The sequence below is a fragment of the Medicago sativa genome, chromosome 8 (genome assembly GCF_051527215.1).
Source record: "Medicago sativa cultivar Bolivia chromosome 8, Bolivia_mono, whole genome shotgun sequence".
Classification (NCBI taxonomy): domain Eukaryota; kingdom Viridiplantae; phylum Streptophyta; class Magnoliopsida; order Fabales; family Fabaceae; genus Medicago; species Medicago sativa.
Window position 1 is genome coordinate 10625744 of NC_140756.1, and position 12247 is coordinate 10637990.

The window sequence follows — 12247 nt, forward strand, 5'->3', positions numbered from 1 at the left end:
TAAGGTGCCATGTCTCTTGTGTCCACACTAGGAAGGCTCAAGAGGTTTCCATTAGGTGAAACGGGGTTAGCCGTAAGGAACCCGCATGTCACTTAGTAAGCAAGATGTAGTGGTCGTGTCTCTTGTGTCCACACTAGGTTGGTTCAAGAGGTTTCCATTAGGTGAAATGGGGTTAGCCGTAAGGATCCCGCACGTCACTGCAGGAGTGTCGTTGGTTATACCTTAGATAGATTTCCATCGGATAGATAGGGATTGCGCTCGGGGTTACTCCACTCGGGGCTTTCCGTAAAATGAACTCAGATAATAATTGTTTGTTAAACGCTAACTTTATGAATGAACTTGACTATGCATATTTATTAGATATATTTATGTTATGTCATAGAGCCTTGACGTAGATCATCAAGAATTAGTAGAGCCTTGACGTAGATCGTCAAGAATAGTAGAACATAGACGTAGATCGTCAAAACTAGCATGATAGCAAGATAGAATATGTTGTTAGATACAACATAGTTATGCATAGAGCGAGAATAGATAAAGATATACCGATGACGATCTTAGGTTTCCCCTAATCGTCCGGTTTAGAATTGTGTCATGATTATAGTATGCTTAGGCCTTGATGCGTAGAGCGTATTCTTGGCATTGCGGTTTTAGATTCCCCTTGACCGCCATGACACGTATAGGAAGAGAAGCCTATAACAAGTGAGATAAGACTATGACGGCCCTAGTATGCACGACCGTCTAAGTATGCAAGTCCCCACACACGTATAATCAACCGTCAGGTTGTATTTTAGACACATGGTGACCGTAGGTTTCCCCTGAGGTTACCTATAGCCTAGGATTTAGGGGAACTTACTGAGACATTATGTCTCATCCCAATCCTTATTTGTTTCAAATAAACAGGTTGGATTAGCAAGCTAGTAGCCGAATGGATGATGCGACAAGTGTTCGTTCGTACCGCTGCAGGTTGAGATGGATATGCAAGGACGCATTCTTTATACTTTAGAAAAGTTGAGTTGTAATATTATGTACGAACGCATTTGGTTGTATACATATATATTCATTCGTAGTTGTTTTGTTGTAAATTTTAATGTATCCAGTACTAATCTAACGCACATGCTAGACTTTCTAGATACGTCTAGTATGGGTGTTACATTTGGTATCAGAGCAGGTCGATTCAGATCGTGCCTTGGGTCATTAAGTTACAACAAAGGTAGTGGGACCATTGGGTTCCGGGTAAATGTTCTAGTTGTTGTTGTTAGTTGAGCCTGATCAACTCAATTTAGCATTCGACGATTAGAATGGATGCCTGAGAGCTGAGTAGGACCCTGGAGGAACGAAGCATGTGAAGAAGATGCACCAGAAAGTGTGAACTTAGAAGCAAGAACTCAGAATGAGTATTAGTAAGAAGTTGATCGTGCCAGTAGGTGGCCGGTAAACTAAGCAAGTAGAAGTATGAATCCTCCGGGAATGTAAGGCAATGTTCAGAAGGGACGTTTATACAGCGTTGGGTAAGTTGTTGATGATACTTCGTATACCCATAAGAGAAGGATATGAAAATATCTTAGCGGGACCTGAAGCTTCAGTAAGGGTCGTAGTTAGAACGGAAATTGTATTCCAGAAGGTAAGCGCAAGGCTACAAGATAGAGAGCAATCGACGTAGGTTGACGGGATTAGTAGACTCTCAGGAATAGCGTTATGTTATTGAGATTATGGACTTGAATGTTCAAAGTGAACAAGGTTCTAATGTTCGGGAAACTACGTTAATTGGTAACGCAGAGAAGTAAGCTACTCGTAGTAGAAAAGAATTCAGTGAAATTTTTATGTTATCAGGAATGAAGCATCAATTTCTAAAGTGCCGAGAATTGTATCGAATTTGGTTGATGCTTGCCATGCATATATTATAGAATGTTTTACAATGCTAGGAAAGAATGATGTGCATTAGGTTACTTGAGAAATAAGAATTTTCGTGCAAAGAATGTTTTTCCGGAAAATTGAGCTGAAGAAACTCATCAATAGCGAACCTGGAGCGAAATTTTCGATTTTCCCGAAAACTTTCAGTTCGTCTCTAGGATCTGCAGTGACTTGGGGAGTTGTCTTCACAATCTTTTATGCGACGAAAACCTTTATAACATCAAGTGACGAATGCATATCACATCCTAAAGTTTCCAAAAAGGGAAAGAGGCATGGGCAATCATCAACGAAAATCGAATCGGTTTAACGCGACTTTGGAAGTTAATGTGACAAGAGTTAAGAATGAGTTTAGACCAAAAGTTTAGAGGCACCAGTATCTAGAATGGAAGTCACAGATGTGAAGGCATGAAGAAAGAGTTAAAGTGGTGAAGAGTTTTATGAAATCGCAAGGTTCTTGAATTTTGCGGAGTTATGAGTATCCCTCAAATCTATGTTTTGCTTGATGAACTTGCGAAGGCTCGTTAGGATGCTAAATCGTAAAGTTACATGATTTTAGAAAGATATACACATAAGGGTGATTGAAGTTGATATTTTTGAAATACAAATGAATTTTTGTAGGTACCGGTTTGTTACGACTCGTGTAGTATGGGCTACACCCACTAGGACTAAGATTTGATGACACATATGTGTTATCAACTCGTCCTGAAATTTTAGAGTAACGACTGGGACCTAGATTCAGTATATGTTTTATATAGTTGAAAATCATCAACGTCAATGACTCGTGTGCTAATTTACGAAATTTTCTTAGAAAGAAAAATTAACGAGCAAGCATAGGAAGGATTAAGCAAAACATAGTATGCGAGATACGAAGCTACAATGTTAGATGCATAAGGAAGTATGTCCGAGCGCAAGATGAGTCTACCATGGGAGGTTGTAAGAGTGTTTCATGGAATAGTAGTTATGTAATTGCAAAGATGTGCTCCTTGAGTTAAGTTGCTCAGGAATAAGAATAAGTATGACATTGATATGTCCAGAGGTAAGTTTCCTTGAGATTCAATCTTGCCAGCAAAGAGTAGAACGAGGTTGCAGTGTAGCATGCAACATAGAAGTATCGAGCAGAGTTCAAGCAGATATTGAGGTGATAATAGAAAAAGAATAAAATTTCCCTCGTCTCAACGGATCAGAGTATTGGTTGAGGCCAACCGGTGGAAATCAGAGTAGCGCAACGGAAGTTAATTACTTAAGTTGCGAACAGTAGCCATGGAACATGGAAAATTGGTAGTAAGAAACTTCGTGAAGAAGTTCAGGATAGCAATGCAGCTTTAGTGAGAAGTATTATGTGGAAAGCGAGGAGTTCTCGTTATGTAAGTAAGTATAGATGCTTACGCAGCCAGTATTGATTAAAGTGAAAGTTTAAAGAAAGCATCTGCACTCAGGTAAGATGAGAAAGACTAGAGTTACACAGACGAATTAATCGGGTTGCCAATTTGGTGATGCCGAATGCGCAGAAGAGTTGTTGGTTAGCCAGAAAGAGAATGTGCTACGTTAATGGAGTACGATTTATGAGTTATGCCTGACGAAGTACATACCCTCTTATACCATACTTGTTAAATGATAACGATACTTTCTAGAATGGTGTCAAGCCACGATTTTATAACTTTTAAAGATAAGATTGGTATTGAGGAACTTGGGAACGATGGTTTTTTTAAAAAAAAAAACATGAAATTTCACATTGTTAAAACTAAAGAGATACGTCGTAAGCGAGTAAGCTCACTTTGAAGGTGAGAAAAACACAAGAAGGGGGGTTGAATTGTGTTTTGAAAAATTCTTCGTTTCTCCTAAAAACTGAACACACTGATCAGAAGCTAGGTGAGACAGCTTCTGAAGTGATAATCAGAATCTAAATGCAGCGGAATAAAACAGAGAGAGAGAAGAAGAACGACACAAAGCAATTATACTGGTTCCTTCCACAATCCGGAAGTAGTCCAGTCCCCCTTGCACTTCCAAGGAGATTTCACTATGAGTAATATCTGATTACAAATGCTCAAGCACACAAGCAAGAGACTTCCTTTGCTCAAGCACACAAGCTAGAGACTTCCTTTGCCCAAGAACACAATCAAGAGACTTCCTGCTCAAGCACAACTGCAAGAGACTTCCTAACTAAACAAAATTACACAGAAAATTGTTTAAGGTTGAACACTTGATATACAATCAGAGGTGCTCACAATACAAATCAGATACAGACTCAATGAACTTAAGAATTTCTAAGATATGACTTTGAGACACAGAAATTCTAAGTGAATGCAGAACAATTTCAGCAGAGGTTTGGTACTTGTGAAAATCTTGTGAGTCTTTCGTTTAGCGTTCTTGCATTACCAAAACTCTAATTCTTCACTCCTTTATATAGAGGTGTGAAAGAGACGTTATGAAATTGCCAGCACACCAAAGAGTCGTTAGTGAAGCTTGATCTTTCACCAATGATCTTTTGCCTGATTTGGTTGTTGTCCTATGAAGAACCAATTTGAAATCCATTCCTTATCCAAAGGAACATATATGCAGGCGAGACCGTATTCTGGAGCTGTTTTCTTGTCTTGTAGCGTGGACACAAAACAGAGTAGTGGAGAACGTGGTTGTACAATTCGTACAAAGTACAATGTCAACGCTTTCGTCCAAATTGCAAGCACAAGCCTTCAAACACCTTTGAAATGACCGTTGCAAAACTCCACTAATCCTTCGTTTGCGTTTTCGAATCCAATAGACAGCTTTTGCATTGATAATTCTTCAAATCTTGAATCTTTTGTAAATTCAGTTGAGATTCAGCTTCTGGTGAAATAGCTTCTGATGAGGCAGCTTCTGATGATGCAGCTTCTGATGATATGATTTCTGCAGCTTCTGGTGACGCAGCTTCTGATGATGTGGCTTCTGGACCTCTTGTCTTCAGAAGCACTATTCTTCAGGAGCAGCTTACTTCAGGAGCGCTATTTCTTCAGGAGCAGCATGACTTCAGGAGCGCTTTGCCTTCAGAATCATCTAAGCTTCATTTTCTTTTGCTCTTTATTGGCTCATTCAGAACCAATGATGATGTGACTTTATAATTATGGTCCTGTACACTTGAACAAATATTAGCTAGTCCAATTTACAATTTTTAATACCTTGTTATCATCAAAACTCTTTAAGGTTCATTGTTAAACACATTTTGTTCCAACAATCTCCCCCTTTTTGATGATGACAAACAAAAGTATTTAAAATTGATCAATTGTTGTTAATCTAATTAACAAGTTGACTTTGGGGTTCTAAGGTTTGTAAGCTCAGAATCTGAGGTTTGTAAGCTCAAACTCCCCCTGAGTGTGATAGTCTTTAAGGTGAGGTTTGTAAGCTCCCCCTAAGTTCTATCCAGGTTAATTAAATTCATTTTACGCACAATAAAAAATATCAGAGCTTAAGAACAAAAATTGAATCATTGAAAGAATTAACTTATAGATAAGAAGAATGGTTCAATTAATTTTACTTGAATTTTGATACTCCTTCGTTCGTTCATAGCTTATACCAATAAGGTAAAAAAAATGATAGAAGTTTTTCAAAAATTTCAAATGCCATTAATGGGGCTCAGAGCCTTTAAATACTTGTCACATATACTCCCCCTTTTGTCATTATAAAAAAAAAAAGGTAAAAAATAAGCATAAAAGACAAAAAGATTTGAGAAAAACTCAAACAAAAGAGAGTATACAAGAATTTAATCAGATCAAAAAATATATGAACATGAATATCTAAAAAAAAATCAGAAGCAGCTAAACAGTCAGAAGCAGTAAGCATTCAGAAGCATAGAGAAGTAGAACAAGATGGTTTCAGAAACAAGGACTAAGAATATAAAACAAACAACAAACAAAAGATAACACTAAGGTGTGCAACTAAGGGTTGGTTTGTTGTTGTTTCTTCATCTCCTCCATTTCTTCAATTTTCTTCTGCAACATTTCTTCAAGCTGTTGTTGCCTCTGGAGAAGAGCTTGTTCCCTTTCTCTGGCTTCTTGCTGCTGCTGTGCCATCTGTTTCTTCAGAAGCTTACACAACCTGGCTTCTCTGGTCAAGTAGTCCGTTTCTGAGAAGAAAGGCTGGTTTGCCAGGAGCAGTGTAGAACTTCTTACTCTGAGACTCTGATTCAGATGCTCCATTAACTTCCTGACAGAAGCTTCCTTGCTTCTGATGCACTTAGCCCTTAAGCTTTCAATTAGCTCAGTTGCCCGGTTCTGAAGTGATGCCCAGGAGTCTTCATATGCACTTGTGAGATCAATTGTCCTTCGTTGATCCACAAGATTATGCAATTGACTAAGGATTGTCAGAAGCTCAGAAGTAATATATCCAGATTCCAGGATGTTTGTGGGTGGTTGTTCAAGGATTTCAAGATCAGAATCACTGATTTCCAGATCTTGAACAGGGTTAGGAAGTGGAATGGTAAAGTGTGTTTGTGTGTTTGAAGATGAAGGCTGGTCAGAGGCAATGTGAGTGGTAGTGGTTGAGGCTTGAACATTGACTAGAGAGATGTCAACATCCATGGGAGTTGGTTCTGGGAAGTGTTCAGGTAAAGGTTGAAATTCAGTTTCAGTTGGTGGTTGTTGTGGTGAAGTTGATGTATGAGTGTTGAGTTGGGGGTCAATGGTAGCTGTTGGTGATTGTGGGGGTGTTGTGGGTTTATGTGGTTCTGGTGTTTGTTGATGGGGGTTTTCTGAAACAACATTTTCAGAAGCAGCTGCTTCTGGAGTTGCTTCAGAGGCCTTTTCTGAAAATGTTGAGAGGTTGAATGTTAAGAGGTTGAGGGTTAAGGCGAAAAATAGTCTCAATGACTTTTTCTCTCTGCACAGCCATTTCAGCCAACTTCTCATTAATTATGTGACCAACTGGTTCATAAGTAGTTGACTGAGAGGACTTTTTGTTGGTTTTGGTTGGTGTTGACTTGCTTTTTACTGGTTTTTGAAAGAGTTGGGCTAAGGGTATATCATCATCAGAATCATCAGAATCTGATAATGGTGTGGATGCGGAATCTGATGATATATTAATTACCTTCTCTGGTTCAGGATCAGAATCCTCTTTAACAGACTCACTGGTCATCAGCAACAGTTGCTTGGCTTCTGAAACTACAGACTCTTGTAGCTCAGCAGCAATCTCCATAGCTTTTCCAATAGCTTCTGACACAATAGTAGCAACTTCAGTCTTCTTAGAAACATGAGGGAAGTTCTTGGTCCTCCTTACTGCTTGCTTCCTTTTCTTCTTTGGTATTGCAGGTTGATCAAGAGTAATGCCAACATCCATGATCATCCTGGAATCCATGTCTTCAATGGCTTCTTCAATAGAAGGTACTGATGAACTACCAATTTTGAGCTTGTCAGTAGCAACTTTTGCCTTTTTAGCAGATTGTTCAACCTCTAGATATTGCTCTGCAGTCATCTTTCTTTTTGACTTTCTGCCTCTGGCTCGTGGCAGAGCACCACCATACATTTCCTCTGGAATATCTTCCAATCTGATTCTCTGATTGGTTGCCTCAAAATGTTCCTTGATATAGTACATCTGCACTTCAATGGGATCCTTCTTGCAGATGGGTGGAAAGTCCTTCATAAGATCAGACTTAACAAGTGATTCACTCAAATCTGTATGAAGCTTGGTGACAACAGGGATCAACTTCATATTCTTGAGGGTTTGTGCATTAATGAACTTTCCAGTTTTAGTATCAAGCAACTCGTCTGTGAAGGCTTCAGCACTGCTTAGCTTGTCCAAGACTCCTCCTTGATAGAATATTTCTGACAAGAGTCTTCCATAAGGTACCCAGGTTCTATTCTGCAGCTGACTCTGTTTCAGACACTCTATCAAGTATTTGAACATATATTTTGGCACGTTCACTTTCTCCTTCTTAATGAAGTGTTGAAGAAAGACCTTTTGTGCCAAATTGGGTTTCTCACTTCCACCACATGGAAGTAAGTCCTCATTCTGAATCTTCAGAAGCAGCTTCTTATCCATGCTTAGATCAGCATACTTTCCTGCTTGCGTTGAGTTGTACAGTGCCAAGTTTACTTTTTCCTTCCAGAGGCGTTCTTCAGCTGTATTTGAGAGATCAATTCCAGAGTTTTTTCCAGAGGCCTCTCTACAGAGTACAGCTTCTATCTGCCATTCCGCAATTCTTACTGGAATACCACAAATACTTGACCTGATTTCAATGCCTGTAAATGGCTCAAGTCCCATTTCTTCTCTGGTCTTCCCTTTCAGTTCGGGATAAATCAACACCATTTGACTTTCTTCAGTTATAGACGCAACTTTGTCATAAACCTTGGCCCTCACCCAGAAGTGTCTTACCAATGCTTCGTATGTTGGTCCATTCAACATCTTGAAGTAATGCATAAGTTCCTGCTCTTCATAGTAGCTTCTGATCCAACACTCATGGAAGGCGAGTGATTCAAAATCCACCGGATTTTCTATTTGAACTTGTAGTTCCCATTCTTCCAATTTCATGCTTCTTCCTTTGTAGTCAAATTCAGGGACCATCCATGAAGTAGATTCTGAAACTTTTCGTTGCGAGCTTGATGATGCCATTTGATGATTGACGAAGATTTGAAGAAGATGAAGATTTTAGGGTTCTAAGGTTGAGAGAATGCGCTTACTTCGCAAGAGGTTTGAGAGCAAATGTGTTTGTTGTGAGTGAGTAGTGTGTGAATTGTCAAAGTGTTAAAAGTAAAACGATTGCAATTCAAAAGAGACATACAAACATAACATTAATGACAAAATTGGGGGCGCGTGAAAAGTACTTTCAAAGCTATTAAATCATCATTGCCCTTTTAGTTATACACCAACACATACAGGCCACGTAAGAAGTTCACAAAGTAACTACCAAGTTAGTGGGCCAGAAGTTACTTTTTAAAAGGTAACTTCCAACGTTTCCACTAATTCAACTATTCAGAAGCAACAAATCCAGCTTCTGGACTTCAGATGCTGACGTCATCATCAGAAGCGAGTTTTCCTCAGAACCTCAATAAAGAGCTTCTGATGGACTACCGCTTCTGAACTAACTTCAGAACCTAAAATCCTATTCAGGAGCAAGCAAGCATTTAATCAGATACAAAGTGCATGTTCAAATTTTTCTTTATAAAATCAAATCTTTCAACAGTTAAAGGCTTAGTAAATATATCAGCCCATTGATTTTCAGTATCAATGAATTGTATATCTAAAATTCCTTTTTGAACATAATCTCTGATAAAATGGTGTTTGATTTCAATGTGCTTCGCTCTTGAATGCAAAATTGGATTTTTAGACAAACAAATAGCAGCAGTATTATCACAATAAATGGGAATACTGTTAGCAGTCATCTGATAATCTTCCAACTGATGTTTCATCCAGAGTAGTTGTGTACAACAACTTGCAGCTGAAATGTATTCTGCTTCTGCTGTAGACATAGCAATAGTTGTTTGTCTTTTGCTAGCCCAGGATATAAGATTATCACCCAGAAATTGACAGTTGCCACTGGTTGACTTTCTTTCAATCCTATCACCAGCATAATCAGCATCACAGAATCCAATTAGCTTATAATCTAAGGATTTCCTATAAAGGAGTCCAAGATTAGTTGTTCCTTTCAAATACCTGAAGATTCTCTTGACAGAAGTCATATGAGATTCTCTAGGATCTGATTGGAATCTTGCACACAAGCATACACTGAATAAAATATCTGGCCTAGATGCAGTGAGGTATAACAAAGAACCAATCATACCTCTATACAGCTTCTGATCTACTTTAGCTCCTTCATCTTCTTTGCTTAAGTTGCACGTGGGGTGCATTGGAGTGTTCATCACTTTACAATCTTCAAGTTTGAACTTCTTCAGAAGCTCCTTTGTGTACTTTGATTGATGAACATAGACTCCATCTTTGCATTGATTGATTTGAATGCAAAGGAAGAACTTCAGCTCTCCCATCATGCTCATTTCAAATTCATCCTGCATCAACTCAGAAAATTCCTTGCAAAGAGATGCATTAGTAGAACCAAATATTATATCATCAACATATATTTGCACAACAAGAATATCTTTCCCAAGGGTCCTTCTGAAGAGTGTAGTATCAACCTGTCCTCTTTTAAAATCATTTTTGATTAAGAAATTACTTAGTCTATCATACCAAGCTCTGGGAGCTTGTTTCAAGCCATATAGTGATTTCTTCAGTTTAAAAACATGGTCAGGATATTTAATATCCTCAAATCCAGGAGGTTGCTTGACATACACTTCTTCTTCTATGACACCATTTAGAAAAGCACTCTTGACATCCATTTGATATAATATTATGCCATGATTAACTGCATAGGAAAGAAGTAACCTGATTGCTTCCAATCTTGCAACTGGAGCAAACGTTTCAGTGTAATCAATGCCTTCTTGTTGACTATACCCTTGTGCAACAAGCCTGGCTTTGTTTCTTGTTACTTCACCTTGCTCATTCAGCTTGTTTCTGAATACCCATTTTGTTCCAATAATGTTCTTGTGCTGAGGTTTGGGTACCAGATCCCACACATCATTTCTTTGAAATTGATTCAACTCTTCTTGCATAGCTAGGATCCATCCATCATCTGAAAGTGCTTCATCAACTGTTGTAGGTTCAATCATTGAGATTAGTCCAATCATTGACTCCTCTTGTCTGAAATGTGATCTTGTTCTTCTTGGACTATCCTTGTTTCCAATGATTAGCTCCTCAGGATGTGAAGACTTGTGTTTGAATGTGTTTCTGGGAGGATCTGCTTAATGTGAGCCATCTTGTGCTTCATCAGAAGCAGCTTCATCTTGTGCTTCTGATGTGGGTTCAGCTTCTGGACTATCTTCAGACTCAGCTATCTGATCAGGTTCTGGAGTAGCTTCAGGAACCTGTATCTCTGCAGAACTTTCACCTTGCTTTGAAGTTTTATCTTCAAGCTCCTTGTCATCAAATTTAACGTGCATAGATTCTTCAACACAAAGTGTTTCTGAATTATACACTCTGTATGCCTTTGACCTTTCAGAGTAACCTAAAAAGATTCCCCTTTGGGCCTTGGCATCAAATTTCTTTAGGTAGAGCTTGTTGTTCAGAATGTAACATGTACATCCAAATTGATGAAAGTAAGAGATATTGGGTTTTCTTCCTTTAAAGAGTTCATATGCTGTTTTCTCCAAAATAGGTCTAATATAGATCCTGTTCTGAACATAGCATGCTGTATTCACTGCTTCTGCCCAAAAATGTTTTGGTAAATTGTTTTCATGAATCATGGTTCTGGCCATTTCTTGTAAAGTTCTATTCTTTCTCTCTACAACCCCATTTTGTTGTGGTGTTCTAGGAGAAGAGAACTCATGGAAAATTCCATGTTTTTCACAAAAAGCTTCAAATGGCTCATTTTCAAATTCTCCACCATGATCACTTCTGACTTTCAAAATTTTTGATTCTTTTTCAGATTGAATTTGAGTGCAGAAGCTACTGAATACATCACACGCAACATCTTTACTCTTTATGAATTTCACCCAAGTCCATCTGCTGTAATCATCAACAATGACTAATCCATATCTACTTCCATATAGGGATGCAGTACTCACTGGTCCAAATAAATCAATATGGAGTAATTCTAAAGGTCTTGAGGTTGAAACAATGTCTTTGGTTTTAAAAGATGATTTCACAATTTTCCCTCTCTGACATGCACCACAGAGTGCATCTGAATGATAGTCAATGTCTGGTAGCCCTTTCACAAGTTGTAACTTACTAAGCTTAGAGATTAACCTCCAGTTAGCATGTCCCAACCTTCTGTGCCACATCCATTTCTTATCATTCACTGATAGTAGGCAAACCACCTTCTGATCAGCCAGTTCAGAAAAATTGATTTTATAGACATTGTCAACTCTCTTTCCCTTGAACACAATGGATTTGTCTTTCTTGTTGATTACTGTACAGTTGGGTTTTTCAAAAAGCACATCATAACCATTATCACAAAATTGACTAATGCTCAAAAGGTTATGTTCAAGACCATCTACCAACCATACATTATTAATTGAGGTAGAGGAATTACCAATGGTTCCTGTACCTATGATCTTGCCTGACTGGTTGCCCCCAAATTTCACACTTCCTCCCTCTTTCATTGTTAGGCTGAGGAACATGGACTTGTCTCCTGTCATGTGTCTTGAGCAACCGCTGTCTAGGTACCATGATCTTTGCTTTGGCACTGCTCTTAGACATACCTGCATCATTGACATTTTTAGATTTAGGTACCCATTGTTCTATGGGTCCTGGAAGGTTAGTACTTAAGGCTTTACTCTTCACTTCTTGTACCTTGTGCTGTGAGTTGGGTTGCTTCTGATTA